The 26,776-nt window shown below is 50.7% G+C and overlaps 1 protein-coding gene across 2 annotated transcripts in view; it reads right to left on the reverse strand.

The window, feature by feature from the left end:
- The window catches only part of DSCAML1 (DS cell adhesion molecule like 1), a 341,768-nt gene that overhangs the window by 212,341 nt on the left and 102,651 nt on the right, over positions 1–26,776 (reverse strand). The window contains exon 1 of one of the 2 annotated variants that reach the window (XM_060304108.1): positions 4,517–4,729. The exons of the other annotated variant lie outside the window; for it this stretch is intronic. The gene's annotated coding sequence lies outside the window, so the exon portion shown is untranslated. Of the gene's footprint in view, positions 1–4,516; positions 4,730–26,776 lie in introns of those variants that run through there. 2 annotated transcript variants of the gene reach the window in all.

Here is a 26,776-nt window from a genome sequence, read left to right on the forward strand (position 1 = left end):
CCCCAGGTCTCCCTCTAAATTATCAGAGGTCACCTGGGCTGTGGAAATGTGACTAGAGGCTGCCATGAGGTTACTCCTGCACCAGGAAAGGCAGCTGTGTGTGATCGCCTTACACGCCTTAGGACTGGGAGATGGAGTGGCTGACACGTGCCCACTCCTCCAGAGCTCCTGTCCCACCACTCCTGTGCCCTCCCAGCCCTCCCCTCCCCATCTGCGATGGAGGGGGTGGGTGAGGAGGCCTCTGAGGGCCCTCCAGCTGCACTACACTCCCATTTAAAGGTGAGATGCTCACACTCAAGGCAGCCACAGCTCTGGTCTCATCCAGGGTCGGTAGATAGGGTGGTGGAGAGATGGGGACCGGTGGAAGCCTGAACCTACACGCTCAGCTTCAAAATGTCATGAGACCCTTGCTTTTCCCTCCAGAAGCATCTGGATTAGCAGACGAAGGACTGGGACTAGTCATAAAATACTGTCATGTTTATAATCGTGTGTGCTGGGGAGATGGTGGGAAGCACCACCAGCTACACAGGAAACTGTAGTCACCCTTCTTGTGATTTTTCCCCAGACACTAAGTGAATCCAATATTCTGGCCTCAACACTTCGGATGATCTCCGTGGAGACCAGCTCTGGTCTTTGGTCAAGCCTGATACGAGGATGCCTTCTGCATGGCTGGACACAGTGCTCTCTAGAAGAGATTCCTTCTCCCTCTCCCCCAACCCACTCGTCTACCACTTGGCCTGAATCAGCTTTGTCTCATTTCATCCTCGCCTCCCCATGGATCCTCTAGCTTGCTTGTAAGCCAGGTGAAGATTTAAGAGAACATCAGTGTTGGCAAGGATGTGGAGCAATTGCAACCTTCATACACTGCTGGTGGGATATAAATGGCAGCCAGTTGGGAAACAGTCTGGCAGTTCCTCAAATGGTTAAACATCGAGCTGCCGTCGATCCGGCAATTCCGCTCCTGGGCAGATACCGAAGAGAAATGAAAACATATGTCCACACAAAAACTTGCACAGGAATGTTTACAGCCACATTATTCTTAATAGCCAAAACATGGAAACAGCCCAAGTGTCCATTAACTGATGAATGGATAAATAATATGTGGTACACAACGGAATATTATTCAGCAATAAAAAGGAATGAAGTAGTGATACACACTACAATGTGGATGAATCTTGAAAGCATTATACTAAGTGAGAGAAGCCAGTCACAAAAGACCACATATTACAGGATTCCATTTACATAAAATGTCCAAAATAGCAGACCCACAGAGATAGAAAGTAGATTGTTTATTGCTTAGGGCTTGGGCGGGGGGCGTGGTGGTGGTGGTTAAGGGTGCTATCTAAAGGGTAGGGGGTTTCTTTTTGAGGTGATGAAAATGTTCAAAAATTGTAGTCATGGCTATACGTATCTGTGAATGGACTAAAACCCACTGAATTCTGTATTTTCAATGCGTGAACTGTGCAGTATGTGAATCATATCTCAATAAAGCTGGTTTAAAAAATGAAAAAACCAGAACATCCAACTGGAACTGGGAGGTGTGGGCTGACGTTCTGGACACTCTATCTGTTTGCTCTGTGACACCGGAAAAGCCGTTTACTTCTCTGAGCCCCGTTGGCCCATCCACGAGGCAGGAGAGACTCATGCCTGCCACTGAGGAGCATCGGGAGGAATCAGGGGATGGCAGGTATGTTGCAAGTAGAGGAACAGAGGCATTATTTAAATGGACAAGATTTACTGTCGAGATGTCACTGCCCTGGGAAGCTGCGGCGTCCCTGAGTTACGGGCTCCGACTCCCGCAGAATGTTAAGTTGCAGGGGGCCTCAGAGACCAATCAGGAACACAGCTAGAACAGTCCTGTTCTTGCCCAGGTACACGTTCACCCCCCACACACACACCATCCACAAACATTGATCTGAGGCGTGGAGGGCACTGAACTGATGGAGAAGCGGCAGGAAGGAACCGCCGTGCTTTTCTTAGGGCGCCCTGGTGGGGCCACCTGGAACAGCATTTCTCCTCATTTCTACCCCAGGATGTAAAATATAGAATTAAACGCAACCACCTCCCTGAAACAGAAAACCCTCCTGCCACGCTTGCCTCCCAGCCCCAGTGCCAGGTGTCCAGGTGTTGTGACAGCTGCCAGCACACTCCCTCTTTCCAAAGCCTAAGTGCACAGCCCAGGGCTGAGCTATGGCTGCGAGCCTTCCTACCGTCCCTGGACCCAGCTCCAGTCCTGAAGTCCCAGCTGCCATCTTGATACCCTGATATGGGGACCCATCTGCAGCGGGGGGATCCACACCTGCTGGGGCCTGTGTATCATGGGGATCTGAGTGTACCCAGGTTCAGGACAGGGGTAGGTTTAATGTGGAGGCAGAAGAGGGCTGGCTCCTTCAGGGTTTTGAATTCTGGGGCAGCAGGATATGATAAGGATAGTGATCATACTAATAATAGAAACAATAATCATCATAATAAATAGCTTCTACTTTATTATAGGCATAGACTTTCAGGTATTATGATTCAGTACTTAAAACAAACCTATGAGGGACATATTATCATCTTCATTTTATAGATGAGGAAAGTGAGGCTCAGGGAGGTTAAGCATCTTGCCCAAAGTCATGCAGCTAGTAAACAGTAAACAGAGAATTTAAAACTAGGTCTGTCTGATGCAAAATCGGTGCGAAAGTCTCATCCATACCCTAGCCCCTTCAGGCTTCCCACCAGGAGCCCCAGTGACAGAAAGCTCAGGGATCCTGATAGCCATTGCTCTGCAGAGAGCCACCTCAACTCTGCCCCAGCCCCTGTGGGAGTTGGGTCCAGTCTCAAACCACATTTGTTAAGTGCCAAGAGGGGATTTTGTTTTGTCAGGATGGAGACACCAGGGAGAGGAGGTATACTTTGCAGGGCTGAGCCTGGAAGGCAAACGTAGATTCAGCAGGAGCCTGGCCCCAGCACTGCCCCTCAGTTCCCTGTGTCACAGCTGCTGAGACCGCTTTGGTCTCTCCGCATCCTGTGAAAAGCAGCTCCCGGTCAGGGCTCTGGAACAGAGCAGGCAGCGTGCTACAGGACTGCAGGACAGAGCAGGGTCTGCCCGTCATCTCAGAAGGTGAGACAAAGAGGGTGATTACTCACACTCTTCAGAACAGGGGTCAGGGTCCAGAGTAAGGCAGAACCAGATCCCAATTCTGACACCACACTTAGTGGTCTTGGCCTTCAGCAAGGAACTTAGCTCTTCTGAGCCTCAGTGCGATCAGCTGTAAAATGGGGATAATAACGCCTACGCCTCTGGACAGTCTGAGGAAGAGGATGAGGATGGCTGCGGGCTTATGTAACATTTACTCTGTGCCGAGAACAACTGTTCTAAATCTTTACCGAAATATCTCTAAGTGTATCTATCTGTCTGTCTGCCTGCCTGTCTACCTATCAATTTAACTTTTCAATTCCCCAGTAAGGTATTATTCTTCTTCCCCTTTTATAGATGAACAAGTTGAGGCTCAAAAGGGTTAACCCAGGACACAGAACCAAGTTAGTGGGGCTGCTGGGATCTGAACCCTATGTAGCCTGAATCTAGAGTCTGTGGTCTTAATCACCACATTATACGGCCTCCAAAGAACACATGTGGAGGGTCTAGCAATGGTGCCCAGACCGTGCCCAGTACAATGCCACACTGTGGTGGGGACAGTACATGGTCCTCAAACGCCCCAGGCCGCCCCAAGGAACTGGAGGCTTACTAGGAGGTGCCAGTGTTATGCCGCCTGGATCTAGCCATTGACTAATTAAATGAAGAATTAGAAATGTACTTATTACTCTAAGAGGAAAACAAAAAAACAGCTTAACTGTTGACTCATACAAGGAGTCACTATACCAGCTACTGGAGGCTGGCAGAACCCCCAGCAGGGTGGGTCTGTGGGCTGCACTGCCAGAAACACTGCATGTCACCCATGCTTCCCAGGGCTCCCAGGCTTCAGGGCAGCTGGTCCTTGCAGGCGATGCCCCTGCCCCTGCCCTGTCTGCCAACATCCACATCCCACGTCAAGCGGCTTCCTCCCAGATTCTCAAAAGCCTTAGAATTTCCAAAGGGGACCTGGCTCCTTAGGTTTTCAGGCTCACACTTAACTCAACGGGCTCGTGAAAGAAGAAATGGAGAAAAACAAACCAGTCTTAGCAAGCCTTGAGAAGTCATATAGACTCTTGGAACGTATGGCATCGGAGTAAGAAAAGGGAAAAAGAAACTCTAAATCCCAACCTCCAGGGTCATCTTCCCTGGCCAGTAAGTGACTGTGGCTTGCTTTAAAATTTAGTACCAGGGAAAAGACCGCCTCTCCTGCCATGAGTCCTTTTGTCAGACACCCGTGTAACAGTCATATTTCCATTTTCGCCTTTGCTGCCCAAAGAGCTCAGATTTGAATGTAACGTTCACTGTCGGTAACCATCTAATCCTAGGTCCCCGGCAGCACGAGCTCCTCTTCACCCCATCCTTCTATTGATATGGGATCTCCTTTTCTGACTTTATTTGTACCTGTCAATGGTCTCACTTCTCCTTTCTGGAAGCTGGTAGGACACACATCATAGATGGCCGCAGGATTACAGAGGGAGGCTTCAGCGTCGAGAGGAAGCTGGATGGGTGACGTCTTAAGGCCCCCTTTTCGCTCTGAGATTCTGGGACTGTGCTCAACAGTCTGCCACACCCTTCTTCCACAAAAAAAGCCGAGCCTCTTCTTCGCCTCCTGGAAAAGGGGGTTGGGCTTCTGGAATGTCAAGGAGTGACTGACTCTGGTGTGTGGTTGGCGCGGCACAGCGAACGCACACCTGCTCTTGCTGGCGTCCCCTCACAGCCCTGGAGCTGGGCTTGGTCACGGGATGCCAGCTGGCACGAGGCACAACGAGCTGACTACTTGAGAACAATGGTCTTTCCACAAAGCAACTGCCTGCTAGCTGGCAACACAGGCTTGGTGGGGACCGTGGAGTCACCGGGCTGTCTTTCCAATGAGCACAGAACAGGAAGTGAGACTCGGTTAGGACCCATGTTTAAACATAAAGGGGAGACACCATGGCGTCCTTTGGTAGCCCTGGAGTCTTCGGAGCTTGTGGTCCATGTTCATCTGAGGCTCAGTATCAGATGGTCTTGGCTTGAGAGGTTTGCCGATGCCAGGCCCATGTGATGGGGTGCCACCTCTCTCTCGCCTTCTGGTGTCAAAGAGGCCTTCCTGATCCACTTCTCAGGGCGATGGAGTTCAATTCCCTCCTTTTACAGACTGGCAAGCTGAAGCCCAGAGAAGTTATGACTTGCCCAAGGTCACATGGTCAGCTTACTGCCAGAGCCAGAACTAAAACCCATATCTTCAGAGTGAGAGCTAAGATTACTCTTGGCACTGTCAGGGTGGCCACCTCTATGAAGAAGGTATAGTTCGAGGCCAGGCTCGTGAAAGGCTAGACCCCATGCCACGGCCCAGGTGAACAGCTGTGACCTGGACCGACAGAGGGTTAACATCTCAGGAGAGAGTGACAGAAGCTCAGACAATTCATTCCAGCCAGAGGAAGAGGCAATTAACGGTTCAGGATTAGGATAAACACAATTTCAAGTGGCACAGATTCTCCTTAGGTCAACCGGGCTGCTTAGCCCATAAACCAAAATGTCAATGAAACCATGTGCACCTTTTCCCTAGCATCCCAATGTCCAGATACTTCTAACTGGTGTTGTTCAGGCAAAAACCAGTTAACTGGGTCACCGGGAAAAGATGGGGCCTCTAAATTCTCCGGCCAGCCTATCTGTCCCCAGGACCAGGCTGGGTGTAGCTCTGGCTTCCAGAGCTTTCCACCGACCCACACTTCCTTTCTGACTCCTAGGCAGCCTGTTCAGGTGATGGGCACCACACACGCCTCCTAGTCTGGGGTAAGCACTGATGCTATTTCAGAGTTCCTGGAGGGGTACGTGATTGGGAGTCAAGGAGAGCTTAGCTCAGCACAGTCCTGCGGTGACAAGGGACCAGTGTTTGAAAGACTATTTCTTCTTGTGCCTAGTTTACGTTCCCCGGCACCTGTGGGTAAATGTCACAGGAGAGCCTCCCTGGCAGAGATGATCACAGCCAGCCCTTGGACATTATTATGGTGCTTTTCAGTTTATGGACCATTCTCACATGTACCTAATATAAGTCTGACCACAGAATATGAAGCCACTAATACTATTCTCATTTAGTCGTAGGAAACCAAGGCCACAAGAGGTTAAAGACCTAGAACAAGGCCACCTAGTGAATGGAAAAGTCCGGACTAAAAATGTGATTTGCTGCCTCCTGAGTACAATAAGACTGTTTTCCAAAGCAGCTTGGTCGACCTAGCCCTTTGCCAAGAGCTTTTTATTGTTTAAGCACTGGCCCTTCTGAGGCCCAAAGGCCCCAACTGGTGGAAAAAGTTAGCTTTCTTAAGCATCCCCCAGGGGAGGAGAAGGCTTGGCTTTGCTCTGGGCCAGAGCACCTCAGCTTCCCCACTCGCCCAGCATTCCATCTTCTGCCCCACACCCTTGTCCTTATTCACCCAGAACCATTTCTCTCTTTTCCTATCTTCCTTTCCTGCTTCTCTCTTTTTCTCCTCCCTGACACGGGCTGTAGGAAACGGCCCAGCTACATAAGCAGAGTCTCCAAGTCCCCTCCCAGGGCTCCAGCCCCACAGAAGGAGCTCAGAATTCAAAGCTCCAGGAAGGGGAGACTGAAGCCACCAAGGGCCTAGTCCTTCCACTCTGGCAAGGAGCTGGTGTCACGGTCGAATGTCAAAATGCCAACGAGGAGCCAGGTCTGAATGCAAGGCCCAGGTCAGCCACAGTTCACGTGTCCTCGGGCAAATGGCTTTCCCCATCCAGGCCTCAGTTTCCTTATCTGAAAAATGACAGGTTGGATCCTATAATTTCTAAATTTCTTCCTGTTCCCTGAGTCTCTATGAGGACTCTTTGATAAACAGCGAGAGGAGAGCCTTTGTATAAATTCTACCCTCTGAAATGACTTTGCCGTAAAGGGGAGGCTGGAGCAGGGACTAATAGATTCCTGGACACTCTGGAGAGCCGAAAAAGGGTTTTAATTAAAATGTAAATGTTGTAAACATTCAAACTCGCTCCACCCTGGGAGCTGGGGCCCAGCTGCTGAGAGGGGTCAGGGCATCATTCGCCACTATTAGTGTTAACAGGTGCCCTGTATAGCTGCCAGTGCAAAATTCTATTAGGGATCTCAAGCACATGGAGCAGCCGTGCGAGGAGAGACTGGGTGTCCTCCAGCAAGCTGTATCTAGAGGCGATTTTGTGTCTTGATTTTGAGAAAGAGCCCCTGTCCCCAAATATCTTTCCATCCCATCATGTACACACATATATACATACTTTATAAATACATTTTATATAAAATCCTATGACTAGGGGTGAGTTAGGGATGGTGTAACTATTAGTTAGGCAAATAGCGCGGAAGACGTAATATGTTTTGTTACTGGTCACTTCCTAGCTGTGCAGTCTTGGGCACCGGTCCTGTTCTTTCTTTGAAAGAGTGATGAAAATGCCTAGGCTTCTTCTCTGGGGATGAGGGGGGCTACAGTGGCCAGGCCCCTGGACTCTCTTTCTTGGGACCTAGAATCCTAGACCTGTGCTCAACCTTCTCAGGGTTGATGACCCTGGGACTTGACCCAAATGGCAGGCGGAAATCCAAGCGCTGGAAACCCTTGTAAGGGAGGTGCCTCACAAGGACCGCAGACCCCGGCCAAGTAAAAACAGACCAGTGGAGGAGGTAGCCATGGCAATGGAAGGCCTTCCCCTGGGGGAGGAAACTGAGAACACGACAGGTGCGCGAGAACAGTGAATCCCATCACTGGCTGGGTTTTCCATTCATTCCACTTACTGCAACTTTTGGTGATTGTCTAATTATGGCTCATTACAAACATCAAGTTACACTTTGCAAGGTCGTAACTACAGGGGAAGGATACCATTATTGTAATGAACCTTCCCCAGCCCCAGACTCTCTCCCCCCCAATCAGTCCCAAATGCCACTGCTCAAATCATTTTCCTCGCCTGCCACCTGGTCCTCCTAGGTCTCCTCTCCTGCATCCCTTTTGAAGGCCAAGGTGACAGAGCACGATCCAGGGCACAGTCCTTTCTGTGGCTTGTCTCCATCAAAAGGTACTTTTCTCCCTTTTTCTTTCCCTGCTAATAAGCTGCTTTCTCCTGGTGTAGCCTTGGTGGGGGGGAAGAGCTGAGGGTGTCAGATGGCGACGAGCAGAGTCGTGGCGACTGGGTCTATGAAGAAGAGGGGCAGGATATGAACCAGGGAGTCAGCACCTTCCAGCATGGCCTAGGGTTGCAGCCCACCTGCTGGCTGAAGCTGGGCAAATGGCTCCTCAAAGGCTGGATGCTGTGACAGAAACTCTGGGCCAGCGAGTTTCTGGGAGAGAAGAAGGCTTGGCGTGGCCTGGATCCACTTGCTTCTCGCCTTCCTCCTAAGTCCTTCTAACCCCCCAAAAGTCATCCTATGAGGAATCAGCCTCCCTCCTCTAAGGGCAACTTTCCAGGGAAAGGCTGGTCTGTATCCAAAAAAGGAGAGAGGGTTTGTCTCAGTCCTTCCTTTCTGCTGGTCAACCTACTTCCAGGAACAAGGTGCCTCCCTTTCAGAAGGACAGCCATGAACCCAAGGACCCAGAGAAGGGCAGCTAGAAGGTGAGAGGTCCTTTAAGGGAACTGGTAGTTTCCAGTCCAAACAAGAGACTTCAGGGGACCATGACAGCCGGCTGTCCCGTATAAGAGGGAGTGGACTTGACCTGTATATCTGGAGGCAGAATCGAGACCTGCAAGCCGGCCAACCATGGACTTGGCCGCCTCACAGAATAGTGAGCTCATGGACGGCCACTCCTCAGGAAGACCACAGAAGATGCTCTCTCTCTGGGTGGCAGATGGTCTTTGAGGTCCCTTCTACCCTAAGATGCTGTCTTTGAACCCAGGCAATAGCCCTGGCATAGCACCTTGTACACAGTAAGTACTCAATCAATGTTTCCAGACTGTCAGATGGATAATATTAACTTACACGGGGGAATCAGCTTTCGAGTAGACGGTAAAGACCTTCTCCAGAAAACCTCTTTCCAATCAAAGGTAATGAATGTAGCTCCTAACAGGGGTTATCAGATTCATGTAATTAGGAGTCCTGTACGTGCTTATGTAAACTACAGGTTCTTGGGCCCCACTCCAAATTTGGATTCAGTAGATCTCGAATGCGAAAAAAAAAGCCTGTATTTTAAAGTAAGCTCCAGTTGATTCCTATGCCTGGGATTGCCAGCCCACACTTTAAGAAATGCAGACCTACAATAAAAAGTCCTGGGTTCTTCTGGTTCCCTGATATCAGCACCATCAGAGCTGCCATTGCCTTTGACTTCCCCACATCCACTTGCTCCTGGAGATGGAAGAGGCCTCCATCTCATCTGACTGAACCCCAGGAAACTCTGAGGCCTGGAGCAGCCAGAGAAGATGAAGGCATCTTTCAGCATAAGACCCACCCCCAAATAATACATCTGATACCACCGAAAGGCTGGCCTCCAAGTACCCTTGCCACGTCACAGACTTGGTCCTGAGAGCTCACCCACCTCCTGGGTACTTCTGGCCTTGCAGCTTACGTTCCCAGCCAAGGCTCTACCTGGCTCTCCTACCTGCGTTCAGTCTCTGGCTCCCACCTTTCCTACGATCTAGGCTCTGCTTCTGGCTCCACTGCCTTTGGCTCCCCAGTCTGGCTGCCAGGCCCCTACACCTTGGAGCTGCCCCTCATCACCTCCTTTGTCTTTTTTGCTCCAGTCCTGCAAGCAGGACCCAGCCAGCCTCCCCCTGGGAGCTCTCCCACCTCCTGGGCTGAGAAAGAAAGATGAAAGGTCTAGAATCGCATCCCAACCCTCCTTCTCCAGGCAGCAGTCTCTGCCCGTGGTTCTTCCTCTCCTCTCCCACCCCCGTGCCAGCATGAATGACACCCAACCTCTTCCAGGAGGTTCTCTCTTTCAGTCCCCAGATCACTGCCAAGGGCCTGGCCAGGCCAGATTCTCCCCTCGCAACCTTTCTCTACAGGGATTGATTTGTTTAGTTTCAACAGTTTAATCTTCTCCTTCCCTTGGAGGTGTTCTGTATTGGACTGAATAAATGGTGGGGGGGGGGGACAAGGGGAGGAAGGTAAAAGGAAAAAAAAAGAAAGAAAGAAGGAAAACATACCTCCTGGCAAAACCCAGAGCACCACTTTCGCAACATCTTTCCTCACTATATTATTTATAGCATGACTGAAGCATTTATTCCTCCTCTGCTCTTCCAAAGAGCACCGGTGTTTCCACCGAGCGGTAACAAGTACAGCGAGGCTGCACTCAGCGAACACTGAGCATCTGATACACAACCGCGCACCCCGGAAAGGGCTGTGGCTCACAGCAGCCGGGAGGAGACGTGGAGCACAGGGCAGGGCCTGGGAAGAGAGAGGGCAAGATGGTGGGTCCTCCAGGCAAACAGCTAAGGGGCCTACAGGAAGCCGGGCTTGCAGAGAACCAGAGACCTGGACCCACGATGGCCTGTGGCCAGCCACTAGCCACATCAACAATGATGCCTGAGGACGCACTGGCTGGTGACAGGCTTTATGAGCAGATACTTTAATTTTATCTTACAATTTATATAAATAGGTATGTTTATACGTCATGGTGTGATGGAAAGGCTGTGGATTCTGGATTCAGACAAATCTGTGTTCCAGTGCCCCTTTTGATACCTCCCTGCTGTGTGGCTTGGGGCAAGTCACATACTCTCTCTGAGGTTCAGTTTCCCTTTCTGCAGAAATAGGGACACCCATACCCACCTTGCATTGCTGTTTGGGAGCCTTTAAGTTCACGTCTAAAAAGTACCCAGCACTTTAGGTGAATTTCACCTCAATTAACAAAACAGAGTACCTAGCACCCAACGGATATTCCAGAAAGATAGTCCAGTGGCTTTTTGGCTGGCAAGCATTGTGAATACTCACAGGTTCTGCAGAAATGTTTCCCGATGGCCTTGTGTACATGCTAATGAGAATACACAGTGCAGTGAGGGAGACCTGACATTCTCGAAGGCCTCCAGCTCTCTTTGAAATAATAAGCCCACGGACCCATGACAGCGGAGTTTCCCATCCCCGTGCACCCTGGCTTTACTTTAGCTGAACCAGCAGCTACCACGTCCCTACCTGGCTGCAAGTCTGCTGGGCACCGTCAGGGCCACGTCTATCAACAGTTGCTGTGGGTTGCCCAGTGCCCTAGGGACCCCCAGGCCTGACACCCTTTTCTGCCTTAACTACTGTCCCTCATACTTGCAGGAGGAGATGCTGATTCCCACCCATTTTTTTCAAAGCTTTTTCCAGCACTTGTTCCTGTCCAGGAGTGACCCTGTATCCAAACACATTTAAGTCACATTTATTTTTTTTTTTGTTTGTTTTTTTGGGGTTGTGTTTTTTTTTTTTTTTTTTTTTTTGCGGTATGCGGGCCTCTCACTGTTGTGGCCTCTCCCGTTGCAGAGCACAGGCTCCGGATGCGCAGGCTCAGCGGCCATGGCTCATGGGCCCAGCCGCTCCGCGGCATGTGGGATCCTCCCGGACCGGGGCACGAACCCGTGTCCCCTGCATCGGCAGGCGGACTCTCAACCACTGCACCACCAGGGAAGCCCCACATTTATTTTTATAATTGCTTTACTGGAGAAGAAGGGATATGGGATCTAGCACCAGAAGATCTACTATTTACTAGCTGTCTGACATTGGAGCAAGTAACTTAACCACTCTGGGAACAAGATAACCACCAAACACCATTAGCATTTATTCTGTGCTAAGAGTTTTATACACATTATCTCATTTATTCCTACAACAATCTTAGGAGGTGGATATTATTATCCCTATTTTCTTTCTTTCACTTTTCATTTACTCGTTCCTTTAAAATGTCTACGACATACCAGGGATGGCAGCAGGAGTACAGCGATGATAAGACAGCTGTCCTCATGGGAGCTTACGATCCAGATGAGGAAAGGTTGGCTAAGGCCTCGTGATATCTTCCCCAGGTAGTGATCTCATGCCTCACACCTCTCGCAGGGTGCTTTGCAGTCTACAAATCCCATGGGACTATTTCATGCCAGAGCGCACACACACCGCCCCTCCCAGCCCCCCACCCCGCAGGAACTGGCTCATGCACACGGATGTGTAAAGGCTGGAGTCCAGTGGGTCCCTATGAAGCCAGCCAGGTCCCCTTCTAATTGCAGGACCCCAGCAGCTGTGCCCAGGAAGGTGCCTGGGCCAGATCCTGAACAGCACTGGGTTCCAGGCAGAGAGCGCTGGCCCTCCCCGGCCCTCCCTCCACCGCCCCGTCACTGGTTTCCATTTGACTGCAGGGCGACCTGGTCTCACACCAGCCACGTCCGCAGCTCAGTGCCATCTCCTTCTGGCTGTTCCTGCCGCTTCCACGCGTGGGGAGTAAAGAGGAGAGGAGCGTGGCTCGAACAATAGCCAACTTGCCTAAAACCCCAATGCTGGAGTTAATAAAAAGAAACGAGCCCATTCAGGTTAGCGCTGAAATTACAGTCTCGGCTTCACTGTGGTGACAGAAGGTGGGTACTTGAGCAAGGAGCTTGGCGTCGGGTCTGTGGGACGGTGGGGGTAAGGAGTGGGTCTCCTGCTGCAGATGGTAAACCAGGCCCTTTGATTTGTTTTCTCTCTTCCTTTCCAGCCGCCCCTCCTCTCCAGGTCCCAATCCTATGAATATATTTGTTTGTTTATTCCTATAGATTTCCAAAGGCCTAGGTGCCCCCCGGGGCCTCTTGCTGCAGGGGTACCAAATGCAAATCTGACAATTATAGACAATCCAGCAGCAAAATACCCCCATAAAAGGAGAAAGCCAAAGGGCTCCCCGCTGGGGAGAGAAGCCCTCAAAGCAAGCCCTCCACGGAAGGGGGGCCTCGATGGCCCTGGCAGCACTGGCCTGGGCGGGCACTGGGGGTGGAGATGGCCGGGTAGGGCCCTTGGGCAGACTCTGCTGCACGTGGCTGGCTGGGGCATCTCGCCCCGGGAGAACTTTAGGGTCCCCATCTGCCCGAGCTGGACGAGCATGGGAGATGGAGGCAGGCGGGGCTGCAGTGGCTTCTCCCAGTCCAAGCTGTCTGTGTTGGCGCGTTTGTTCATTCAACAACTATTTAAAGGACATTCTTGGTGCCCAGCACTATTCTAGGCCCTGGGGAAATACCAGTGCCCAAGACAGACAGAGGTGAAATGGAGCCCAATGTGAAGTGTGTAGGGGAAGGGCTTTCCAGGCAGAAGAGCGGCCTCTGCAAAGGCCCTGGGTTTGGGGGTGGAGTGGTGGAAAACCCTGCTTTGTCCGAGAAACTAAGAGATAGGTGTGGCTAGAGCTCAACGAGCGAGGAGGGTTGTGGCGTGAGATGGGGTCAGAGAGTGTCAAGGGCCAGACCATGGGGGCCTTAGGGCCCCAGAGTGACATCGGGATTTAACAATGGAACTGTCAAGCTTGGGCTGACAGCCCGGCCAAGCCTGTGATGCTAGACCCTCTTTAGAGGAGAGAAGCTTTCTGGCTCCTAGGTCTTCAGGAACCTTTGCCTGCCTTTCAGGAAGGAAATTAAGACAGCAGTTCTGATGCTGATTACCATAATTTTAGGTATGTTCTATGTGCCTTAACTTCTTGTAATTGTTCAAGACCAAACCTTCTCATTCACTGATTTATTCACTCCAGTAAATACTGAATACCCAAGTGCAGGGCAGAAACGTAGGTGGATAGGAGGCGAGTTCAGCTGGATCAGGATGGGCCTTGGGTGTCATGTCAGGGAGGCTGGACTTGATTCTGGACCCTGGAGACACTTTGAACAAGGTTTTGAAACAAGAGAAGTGACAACCTTGGGTTTGAACTACAAAAGGAGGCTCTGACTGCAGTGAGGAGGTGAGACAGGAGGGAAGGGGCAGGGTACAACCTTTAAAAGAGTGACATAGGGCTTCCCTGGTGGTGCAGTGGTTGAGAGTCCGCCTGCCGATACAGGGGACACGGGTTCGTGCCCCGGTCCGGGAAGATCCCATATGCCGCAGAGCGGCTGGGCCCGTGAGCCATGGCCGCTGAGCCTGTGCATCTGGAGCCTGTGCTCCGCAACGGGAGAAGCCACAACAGTAAGAGGTCCGCGTGCCACCAAAAAAAAAAAAAAAAGTGACATAGCCATTGAGGGTACGAGAAAAACTGGTTAGAACCGATTGGCCCAAGATGGCGAAAGATTTGACTTCCATTAGACTTTGAGCCTCATTATACACTCATTGTAATACATTAACATATACTAAATGACACACCCACAGATGCCATGACAGTTCCAAGGCTGACCATAAAAGGTCAAAAAGTTAGTGGTGGTCCAGTTCCTAGAAATGCCCACCACTTCCCCGAAATAGTTGGAATAATCCTCCCACTATTAGCCTGTAAAATTACCCAGCCCATTAAACACTAACCACTTCATATTCGGGGGCCTCCTGCCTTCTGAGACGGCCTGCACTCTGTCAGTGTAGTGTGTATCTTCCTAAATAAACCTGCTTTCCCACTTAGTTCTCAGGGCAGAGCCCTCTTGCCTGCCCGCTTGTATCCCTTACAAGCATCCTCTATTAATAAATCCTCTTCTTACCTATCCCTTTGCCTCTTGCTGAATTCCTTCCACACTGAGACATAAAGAATCTGAGCTTCCTTAAGTCCTGTGACCAGGTGTGCAGTTTCAGCTGGGAGATTGTGGGTTCAAGTCCCCTCCTAAGTCAGAGATTGTGGGTTCAAGTCCCATCTGAAGCGTGGTTGGGTTCGAGTCCTATCCAAAGGAGCGTGGTTACAAGATTGTGGGTTCAAGTCCCAAGTGAGGTGGGATTGGATCTGAGTCCCAATCTGAGGTGTGTGGTTTCCATGGGGACCTGATGGGTCCACCAAGGCTACAGTCTAAGGCCACTATGATTGCCCGGGGAGAGGCGGCACTTCCTCCTTGAGGCGTTTGCCAACTCCCAGGACAGAATGAAAGTTTCGCACCTCTATGCCTGGGGGACGTTTTGTTCCTAGCTTCTAGTGTATTCCCATTTCCTGTATGCCATAATCTGATCCTGCAATCCAACAGACAATCCAGGGGCCTCTGTTCTGGACTTTAGAATCCACTAAGGGTTTAGGCAGAGGACAGGGAAGGGACAGACCTATCCCGCAGTGTCATTTTGCCGATGTTGACAGTGAAATGAATTTGCCTTCCTGGGCACGCAAGAACTAGACAGAAGGGGAGGAGCCCAGAGGGCCTGCGTGGCAGAGGAAGTTGGACTGGAATTCCTTTCTCCATACTCGTGTCCACGTGGATAACCGAGAGGCAGCTGCACCTTGAAAGTGGCGCATGTTTGGAAACTGCGGGGCCGGTTCCCTGTGGCCTGCGCCTGGCATAAGGAATGGACTTAATGCTCACACTTCAAAGCACCAACTGGGTCCACATCTCCCCCAAGAGGGATAAAGCCTGGGCAACCTAAGCCAGCAGCAGCATGTGATATGCAAATCTCCCATCTCTTTAAGCTAGATTGTTTGTGAAACAGAGAGTTCGAATCAGAGTTCAGGGAGTCTGAGCCCTTAGACATCATGACGCCCCACACACTCATTTTATAAACTGGCTACCAGAGGCATGCTGAGCTGAAATGACTTATCCTGAGACCCTCAGTTAGACGGTCTGAACCTCTTGCACTGGATGTCAGGAGGCCGTGTGGAGTCTATGTTCACATCTCAGGGCTTACCTGCTAAACCCAAGGCACACATAGAATGTCTCCCAACAGCAGTCCATGGATCTGAGAAATAAATACTTAGATAGAAAGCCGTTTACCAGGCTTCCCTGGTGGCACAGTGGTTGGGAGTCCGCCTGCCGATGCAGGGGACATGGGTTCGTGCCCCAGTCTGGGAGGATCCCGCATGCCGCGGAGCGGCTGGGCCCGTGGGCCATGGCCGCTGAGACTGCACGTCCGGAGCCTGTGCTCCGTGGCGGGAGAGGCCACGGCAGTGAGAGGCCTGCGTACCACCAAAAAAAAAAAAAAAGCCATTTACCAAGACCCAAATGCCTTTTAACAGAGGCTATGTGCCCAGGAGGATAAGCCAATTACCAAAGGATTGTGTTCCAAATGCAGCCTGTCTCAAGGGCCATGTCAGGGGGAATCAATAAGTAGTTAATAAATGGATTGATTGATCGTTTACTGCTAGTAATTAAATTTTGAGAAAGTACAAATTCTATTACACCTACAGTCAGTCGAAAGCAATGCTCAGATCCTGGAACATGAGAAGAAATAAAAATAGAAGCCCCGTGGCCATAGTATTAGAAAGTCAGAGAGAGGAGGGGTGGGGATGGGGGAACTTTATCTTACGGCATCACAGGTCTTCAGAGTCAAAAGAAACTTTGGGGATCATCCAGTCTGACTCCCTCATTTTGGAGATGGGGAATCAGGGCTCTCAGAGGTCAAGGTTGTGCCCAAGGGAACCAGCGGGCTCGCATCAAAGCAAGGACTAGATCCAGACCTCCTGCCTCCCAGCCAAGTGTCCCTTAAGAGCGGGCAGTCCCTGTTGTCCAGTTTAGGGTGTGGTAGCAACATCATCAATGCCTTGCCAACAGCTCTTTCCTTAGGGGCACTCAAGAGATTTCCAAATGGCCATTTTCTCTCACCCCAAACACAGGGCTTGTCCATTAACACAGAGATTCACAGAGGCACCTTATATACCAATGCCCTACTTCTAGCAAAACTGGAAGGAAAAATGCTCCCAGGATGAGGGTTTGCCATCACTCAGGAAATTCAGCACAAGCGCATGTGCATGAAACAGTTCCTGGAAAAGCAATTGCAGCAACTTCAGAACAAGCCCACGGGCATCCAGGGCAATCCCACGAGCGGACAACTCACACAGATGTACGTGTTCTGCTCTGTTTGTCAAAGGTGTCTCATTTTCTCATACAGCCCATGCCATTACCATTCAGGGTTCTGTCTGACGCTTCCCCTGTAGCCCTTAGATTGAGTACCATTATGGGCCTGGCATACTTGGTGAACTGATTCAAAGACTTGAACGTGTGATGTGACAAACTTAAGGGCAATCATCCGTGAAGGATAGGTAGTCTTTATGCCAGCTAAGGAGACAAATGCCATTTGGTTTACCCGCATCTGGAGGTGGGAGGCGGAGGGCGGGGGGAAACATTTTGGTGAGCTGTGAGTTTCTGTACTTGTTCCCAAAGGTAGGTGGAAACTCCTCCAGGAAGCCGCCCTAGACCCCCTGCCACTTTTGCTCTACCACAGCAGTCCCCAACCTTTTTGGCACCAGGGACGGTTTTTTTTTTTTTGAGCATAATTGCTTTACAATGGTGTGTTACTTTCTGCTTTATAACAAAGTGAATCCGTTATACATATACATATGTCCCCATATCTCTTCCCTCTTGCGTCTCCCTTTGTGGAAGACAATTTTTCCACGGACGGGGGTTGGGGGATGTTTCAGAGGGTAATACAAGTGATGGGGTGCGATGGGGAGCGGCCCATGAAGCTTCGCTCACTGGCGCGCCGCCCACCTCCTGCCGTGCGGCCCGGTTCTTAACAGGCTGCGGATTGCCACTGGTCCTCGGCCCGGGAGTTGGAGACCCCTGCTCTAGTGTGTTCGCGCATCTCCCCAGGCAGTTTTCATTGCCTGTTTTTATGGCTCTCGACGGACAGGCTGTAAACTCAAAGTACCTTTCTCCAGCCAGCCAGCAGGATTCGGAGCCCCCTTGCCCCTTGCTGCCAGTCTAAATGTGATCAAGAAAGGCAAACACGTTTTTATTACTTGCTTAAGCTGAGTGGAATTAGGTAGGTAAATCTTCTGGGAGGAAAATCAATACGTTCCAAAGCCAAATATCAATGATTTGCGAATTATCCTCTGCTTGCGTAAGATCTGTGCGGGTGTCTCTGTTTATGTTAAGCGCTTTCCTGAGCCATCCCGTGGGTGGGCTTCTCCAACCAGTAGCTGGGCAGCTCCCCAAGGGCGGGAATCCTGCCTCATCCTCTGCCTTTCTCCGCACGGTGCTTGAGAGAGTGCTTTCACAAGGGCTTACCCCAAGTGCGGACGGTCGGACGCTCTATTTTCCTCCGGAGTCTGTCCCTACCCTCATCCCTTCTTCCCTACCCTCCCCCAACCAAATCCACCCTGCCCCCATGCCCAGCGTAGCAAATCAGAGAGATTAAGGATTACTGGACATGTTCTGGGCAGTCATTGGTAACGTCCAACCTCCCACTCCCCGCTAATTGGATCCGCTGCCGAGAAGTCTGATTTAATCAGCCTGTGATCACCGCTGGGGGGAGGGGGTGGCTGGAGAGAAGGATGGGCCTCCCAGGCCTCGGCTTGCTCTGTTTGCCGGCCCAGCTGTGTGTGTACAATCAGCTTTTATTAACTATTACACTTCATCCGGACAGCTGCCTGGGGAGAACATCGATCCATTCCCCAAGCTTTTAGGCTGCCCTGGAACTCCGTGTTTCCATTCATTTATCTCCTCTTTCCGTGCACTCTCACAAGGTAGACCAGGACTGGCGAGGCCGTGTCAAGCAGTGGATTCAATGAGAAGCATGTACTCCGCTTTCTTCCCTTACACTCCCACCTTTCCTTGAGTCTCACCCGTGTGGTGGGTTTCCCTCAGTCCCCCCACCTTGCCAGCCCTGAATAGAAGCTTCTCCATGGGAGGAAGTGAGCGCGGCACTTACACCCAGAGCAATTTACTTTGTCGATTCTTGTCTGGGTCCTCTGTGTTCACCTGATTTCTGGGTGGATGCCGGTCTGCTCCCATCCACTCCCGATTCTCGCCCACGTGTGTGCGAGGCACGTGCTGCGGACAGTACCTGAAACAGAGCTAGTTTCCGAGGCTTCCCAGCTGGGCCTATCTCCAGGGACTGGGGGCTCCTAGGCTGGCAGTGGGGTGCAGTCACTCCTGGCTGCAGGATATTTTAGGTTCTTGGTGGAGGGGGAGGTGGAAGCAGTACCCCCATTCTGTGGCAAGGTAAGAGGGTTCTAGGTAGAGGCATTTCTGATGGACCAGATGGAGCTGCTGTGGCTCTCAGCGAATGGGGGCCTCCAAAATGGCAAGGGCACCGTGTCCTCATGCTTTGTGCCACGTGGCCCATGTGCCAAGCCCTCTCTTGGATATTAATGGGATATTCACCAAGGTAGTACCCCCGCATGTTACTGCAACCCAGATATCCCCGTCCAGATCCAGGACCCCCCATCCTCCAGGGGGCCCCTGCCAAGTCCCCCTTTCTTCTGAATGGACTGAAGAGAGCTGATTACACCTACAGAGGGCTGAACAGACGGTAAGAGAAAGAATATCTTCAAAGCTCTCAAAGAGATGACACTTTAAACCTCTCCTGCCTGCATGCTCTGAGTCTCTCGGCTGCTACCTGCCATGTGACTTTTGGGCAAATTAGATGACCCCTCCGAACCTGCATTTCCGCATTTGTAAAATGGGGCAAATCTGCCCTGGTTGCTCGCCCAAGAGGGATATTTAGGACCACAGGAGATGATGTGTGTATAGATTTGTGGAATGTAAAGTATCTCATCAGGCAGACAGTGGAGTGGTTAAGAGAACAGATGCCAGAGCCAGCTGCCTGGCCGTGCTCTGGCCCAGCTGTGTGGCCTGAGGTAAGCTTTTGCCCATTCTGTGCCTCAGCTTCCCTTTTCTAAAACGAAGATAATAATAGCCACATCCCTCATGAGGTTGTCACGCAGATTTAATGAGTTGTCAGACGTGAAGGACACAGAACAGTGTCTGTGTCAGTGTTAGCTTTTGTAATTACACACGTGGACAGCCCAGCTCCTCACTGTGCTGCTCTCAAAACACACACACACACAGAACAGCAGGACTCCGAACACTTCCAAACATACCACAAAACTTCAGGTTAAACTTTGTACCCCTGGCCAGGCAGGGGCCCTCTTTTCCATTCAGCCTGGCTCCTAGTCTGCAGTTGGGACTTATGGGAAGAAACCTTTAATGATGCCATCACTAAACGCATGGGCCTGGTTTTCTAAGTGCCAGTCCTGTCTCACTCCCCAGCAGAGGGAAGCTGGAGTACCCTGGGCATCATTTCTTGTTTGTTGTATTAAGGTCAAGTATCCATCTGCTTTCAGCCCTCTGCCACCAGCAGCACCGAAAGCAACCCACAGACTCTCAGCTGCCCACTTCAGCGTCCATCTTATCAGTACTTCCTCCCAGCAAAATGCAAACTTCCTCAAACAGTTCACTCTCCTGATTATGATTCTCTCTACGTACTGAGTGATCCACACTCCAGGGACAGCTTTTTATAAGCGGAGGGCTAGGGGTCAGAGGGGGAGACCGGGAAGCAGAGGAGGAAATAGGGCTTTCGAATTGTGATTCTGCTTATGGGTTCCAATGCCACCAGATTTTCTCATAAAAAAGTTCATTGTGTATCCATTCTCCCCCAAACTCCCCTCCCACTCAGGCTGCCGCATAACACTGAGCAGAGGATACATGTATATGTATGGCTGAGTGGCTCTGCTGTGCACCTGAAACTATCATGACGTTGTTAGTCGGTTATACTCCACTATAAAATAAAAAGGTTTTTTTTTTTTTTAAAAAAAAAAGTTCATTATGATTGAAATGATAAAATAGAGCAGAGAGCCAAGTAAAGGACTGGCAATATTATCACAAATTGGAAAAAAAAAATCACTGCTAGCTTTGATTACAAAAAAAAAAAAAATGCAGTTATAAGGGAGATAGGGAGAGGAAAGCGACACCATTAGATAGTAGAGCGTTTACAATTACAAGAGGGTCCAGGAAAGAACTTGGACCAGGGTTAGGAAAACTCTTCTGCCGGTCAACATCTTAACCCCGCATTTCAAATGCAAGTACCTCTGCCAGCTATAGGGCACCACATGGGTCTCTTTTTCTAGTCCCATGGCCCCTATCACAAGAACAGGCCCCAGACCTGCCTCTCACAGCCTAGGTTCCCTTCCCCACAAGGCTTCCAAGGGTTCGCATTTCCACAATTACACAGAAAGGCCGTCCCTAAGACCAGCCTTTCTCTGCTCTCCTGAGCTGCTGTTCCCCGGAGTCAGCCTCCATCACAGGCGTCCGGGATGGCCTGGAGCTGTCTGGAAGGACCAGCCTCTGCTCAGCAGACATCTTGTTAAACAAGTAGCCCAGGTTGGGGGTTCACTTCACAAGGCCAGACAGCAGGGCAGTACTCAGCTCCCCACAGGGCAGCACCCCGAGCCACAAGCTTTCCAGCGGGTCCCCGGCCACAGTCACTGGGAAGCAGAGGCATGTGGGAGGGCTGTGAGCCCTGCCCAGCCCAGTCAGCCCCCAGACAGTGTTCCTTCCTGAGGGGCGGGGGCAAGCCCTGGGGACTCTTCTAACCAAAGGAGGGCCGTTCGCAGGGACAGAGTTGCACCATTCTGCTTGAGAGGCAGGTTGCAAAGCACTGACTAGTGGAGGACTCTTGGGTCCATCATTTCATCTTTCTGGGTCTTGGTTTCTTTACATCTACCTGGAAGGTCTGAACCAGGAGATCATCAAGTCTCCTTTCTGCTCTAACATCCCAAATTTATTACAATAGGTTGAAAACAGGCTGTTTCCCATGGCCTCAGAATTGCTCGTGAAGCCCAGAGCCAGGCATCACAGGACAAGGACGTTCTAAGAAGAGGCACTAGGCTCTCCACGAGGGGCTTGATCGTGGGTGGGAGAGCTGGTCCTGCGGTCCTGGGCCCATCATCACTCCAGCCCGGGCAAAAGCTGAACAGACTTCCTATGAGATGACAGAGTGAGGGTCTCTTTGAAGAAAGTGGGGTGCTCCATGGGTCTCTGCATGTGTCTGAAAAATGCATCCCACCCATGGTCCAAGTGAGGGGTTTTGTGAACCCAGGGCAGCCCTGGGAACCTGGGATTGGGGGGTGGGACACTTCAAGATGAGCTACACATGAGTTACAGGGCTGCAGGCAGGGGCTGGTGATGACCCTGGCCCAGGGCGGAGGCAGCAGAGAAGGTTCTGGAGGGCTGTGTTGGTAGCATGGGACTTCTGCTTACTGAGGGGGCCGTAGACACCATGGAGGGCACAAAGGACCATAACCAGGGATCACTTTTATTGAGCACCTCCTATGGGTCAGGCTCTGTTTTAAGAACCTCATACACAGCATCTCATTTAAACATCATGCTAATGAAATACTGCTATTAACCCCATTTTATAGATAAGGTAACTGAGGCTCAGATAGGTGCAGGGACTTGCCCAAGGTCACCTGAGCATCTGTGTCTGGCCTTACCTTTAGGTCTTTAATCCATTTTGAGTTTATTTTTGTGTATGGTGTTAGGGAGTGTTCTAATTTCATACTTTTGCATGTAGCTGTCCAGTTTTCCCAGCACCACTTATTGAAGAGGCTGTCTTTTCTCCACTGTATATTCTTGCCTCCTTTATCAAAGATAAGGTGACCATATGTGCATGAGTTTATCTCTGGGCTGCCTTTTGTTATTGAGCTGCATGAGCTGCTTGTAAATCTTGGAGATTAATCCTTTGTCAGTTGCTTCATTTGCAAATATTTTCTCCCATTCTGAGGGTTGTCTTTTGGCGAAAGCAATCTTGAGAATGAAAAATGGAGCTGGAGGAATCAGGCTCCCTGACTTCAGACTATACTACAAAGCTACAGTAATCAAGACAGTATGGTACTGGCACAAAAACAGAAATATAGATCAATATAACAGGATAGAAAGCCCGGCTTTCTCCTCCAGTGCCCTGCCCCCAGCCCTCCTTTTCTAGGCGAGCATCCTCTCCTTTTTCCCTCTAAAAAGAAAACAGAAAACCCACGTGAGGACTTTATGAGTGGATACAGTTTCTTTAATTAATTTAATAAATGAATCCTTGGGCTTTTTCTTTATGCCTCCTTGGGAGTGCTCCTAAGGCACTGGGCAGAATCACAAACAGCCACATAAAGCCCTCTGGCTCGCAGGAACCTCTTCTATTGATATCATTACAAAGTCATAGAATTATTTAAGTTCCTAACTGGCTGCCTTGCTTCCACCATCCCCACCCCGACACCACAGTGAGCTTTCTGAGGCACAGGCCTTATCCTTCAGGGGCCCCTCATCACCTACAGAGTGGTCCTCAATGAAGGTGAGGTTTGGAAATTGGGGCGTTTTGGTTGTCACAAAGACGGGGTGCCTGGGTGCCAAAGGATCGCCGTGTCCCAGAGCTGAGCCTTGTGGAGGGGCCTCTGCTCTCTGCAAATGCTAGCCGTGTCCTGTTGAGAAACGTGTGAGAGGAAGGTGCTGCCCTAGCCTGCCCTTCTCTGCCTTTCCAGTCCAGTCTCCCCACGACACTGTCCGCCCCCCCACCTCTGCTGCCACACCCAGACTGGGGGTGACAGGTTTGTGACAGGCATGTGACTCTCCCTGGTAAGCGTATGAAGGCCCGAGGCTGCCTGGAGTAGCCATGGAGGGAAGGGGGAGGGTAGAGAGCTCCCTCAGCAGGCTTCTCTGTCTTTCCGCCACTGTCTCCTCTGTTCCTCAGATGAGGATGCTGAGGCTCAAAGAAATCTGGCAACTTGTCCAAGATCCCATTGTTATTAAATGGCTGAAATGGAAATCAGACCCATATCTGCCCCACTCTCCACCATGCCACAATATCTCTCCATTCCCCTGGAGAGGATGTGCCCCTTTCCTGGCTGGTCTGCTCACTGAGTCATTCATTCCGTCTCCCTCAGTTATTCCTTCATTCCATCAGTTGAGAAGTATTTATTGATCACCGGCTATGTTTATCTGTTTGACTAATTTGTAGCTTAACCTGCTCCAGTATGACTTAGAAGCAGCTTACAAAGACACCTGCAGTATCATATCTGATGACATGAGGGACGAGGTATGAAATGAGTGGGGATACTGATGTTCGAATGACCAGGACAATTGCACAGAGGTCAGAGCATGGCTGGTCCCCAGGAAATCCAGGGCATACAGGCCTAGGTCATTCCTAAAAATCAATGGAAATTGGACTGCATGCTTCTAACCGGAGAAAGTGATGAACCTACTGTGTGTAAAGCAAATATCAAGTACGCCGATCCCTTTGGAACATAGTGATGAAAGCTTGGGCTCAGTTATCCAGAAGTTACCAACATCCCTTCCAAAATCTGCAAAGGACATTGACATCATTTCTGTCTTTAGGTCTCCTAATAACCCAGTAAGGAAATGGATGGTCAGAGAGGTGAGTGACCAGCCTAAGGCCACACAGCCGCCAGGTAACACAGGCCTCTATCTCCAGGCCCTTTCCTATAGAGCACAGGAGTTAAGTATGTGGATTCCAGGGCTAAACTGCCTGGGTTCATGTGCTGGATCCAACTCTTAAAAGCTGTGTGACTTTGAGGAAGTGACTCAACCACTCTGTTTCCCCATATAGAAAATGGGGGAAATAAGGTACCTCTCATAAGCGAGCACTGCACTTAAAACTCCTGGCTTATATGAGCTATCAGAAAAATGTTTGCTACTACTATTTTATCACACAGCTGGCTGTCTCCTGTCCATTATGCCCATCAAGGTCCCAATAGGGGCTTCAAAGAAGGACACAGAAGGGTGGGCACCAATGCACATAGATACATATATGCTGCTGGCATCCTCAAGCCAGACAACAGGAACTTTCTTATCCACCCTTGCCTTCTCTCCCTGGGAAGGGATACCAAGGAATAAACCCTTAGGAGGATTTTGGCTCCTATGAAGACCATCCCAAGTGTCAATCCCTTTCTCCTAAACCAGGGATGTGCTGATTCACTTCTGAAAGGGGTGGACCTTGCCCCAGTCCCTGTGCCCATGGCAGGGCTTGCACACGGGGAGAATTCAAGAGGACACATCGCACACAAAATTCTGTACTGATCTTTCCCCTGTCTTCCCCACTGCCAGCCAGCGTCTCCTTCAGAACCTGCCTCTCCCTCCTACACAGAAAGGTACGAAACCCATCGGAGCTTACTTTCAACTGGGAACAAACTGTTCACACATTTCAATAACCAAAAAAAGAGAAAGGGGGTGTGTGGGGTGACGACGCCAGCATATCGAATCCATTTAACTAAATTATATACGAAGACTTGGCGTTAACCAGGAGCAGGGTGGCAGGGAGGGATGGAGTTTCATTAAGAAAAGACCAGGGCTTCCTGGTGGCGCAGTGGTTGGGAGTCCGCCTGCCGATGCAGGGGACACGGGTTCGTGTCCTGGTCCGGGAAGATCCCACGTGCCACGGAGCGGCTGGGCCCGTGAGCCATGGCCGCTGAGCCGGAGCCTGTGCTCCGCAACGGGAGAGGCCACAACAGTGAGAGGCCCGCGTACCGCAAAAAAAAAAAAAAAAATTAAAGAAAAGACCAGGTGCGGAAGGAGGTGGCCCATTGTCTTTGTGCTGGTTTTTCTGCGCTGATAAGATGTGTCTGTGTAATTTAAAATGTACTGCCGAATGTTACACACTTTTAGTCAATAATGTAAAATTGAAGGGTATTTGCGTGAGTGCTTGAGAACAGAGAACTTGGCGTTGAGTGAGTAACCCCTCTCTTCATATATCGCCAGGGCTTGCCGAGCTCTCAGATCTTTAGGCAAAGGGTGGGATTGGAATTTGCTTGCCTACTGCAGTTCTTCAAGGGGAGGACCGCTCAAAAGTCCCCTCGTGATAAAGCCCCACTGGAGGTCACGGCCAGTCCAGCCAGTGCCCAGAGCGTGGGGTGGGAAACTTGGCAATAGAGCAGGTCCTCCATCTAAAGGGAGACATCTAGGGATCTCCAGGTGGCTTCCTTCAACCTCTCAACATTAATTGGTGCTGGATCCTATAGTGGGTGATATCATTGTGGGAGAAACTGTAGACATCAGGATTTCAGATTTGGAAGGAAATTTAGGGACCATCCAGTCAGGCAGGCCCTTTTCTACTATAGATGAGGAAAGTGAAGCTCAGAGAGGTTATGTGACTTAGCCAAGGTCACACAGGAAATTAATGGCCAAAGCCAGAATCCAGGTCTTCTGGTTCCCAGGCAGGTGATATTTTCATCACTCCACCTCCCTCTCATCCCCACCTTTTCTGGTCAGGTCAGTGGATGCCAGGGTCATGGGCAAGGCATGCAGAATTGAGTCCAGGCAGAGTGACAGGGCACACGTGACCCTGGGGGCAGGTCTGAGGCTCCATCACCTCCAGCTAACGGGGCCTGTGGTGTGATGCCAGGCCTGCTGGCTGAGGGGATGAGGCTTCTGGATGGGTACCTACAGATGTTCTGGAAAAGCACAAAGCTTTGCTTTGTACCCATGGAGCTGTTGTGAGCTCTGAGCTCCCCAAGCGGAGATGGAAAGCCCTCTTATCTCTGGGTGACTATGGGTAGCAACTCCACCTCTCTGAGCCTCTCCTTATCTGCCCTACTCCCAAAGTCGTGACGAAGTAGGTGTGGGTGGGAAAGTCTTGGAAGTTGCACAGTCCAGTCATTGTGAAGGGAGATGCTGATGGCTAGCAGTGGTATGAGGACGACCCCATGGGCAGTGAGCGTGGACGCTTTGTATTTACCTCGTTTTAAGTTTACTTTTGGAAAGCAGGACCTGGGGAGAGCCAATCCCCTGAAGATGTGCTATGACCTCCTTCCCTGAGACTGGGAGGGATTTTTCCACTGGTAGATTCTGTTTGCTGCTGTACCTGTCCTGCTGGTCAATGAGCATTCTTAGGCTGAACCCAGAGGCAATAGCTTGTCGGGACAGGACTATAGAGAAGCTGAGACCCAGAATCGAGGCCCCAGGCTCCCATCCAAACCCCCG

The sequence above is a fragment of the Globicephala melas genome, chromosome 8, assembly GCF_963455315.2.
Source record: "Globicephala melas chromosome 8, mGloMel1.2, whole genome shotgun sequence".
NCBI lineage: Eukaryota > Metazoa > Chordata > Mammalia > Artiodactyla > Delphinidae > Globicephala > Globicephala melas.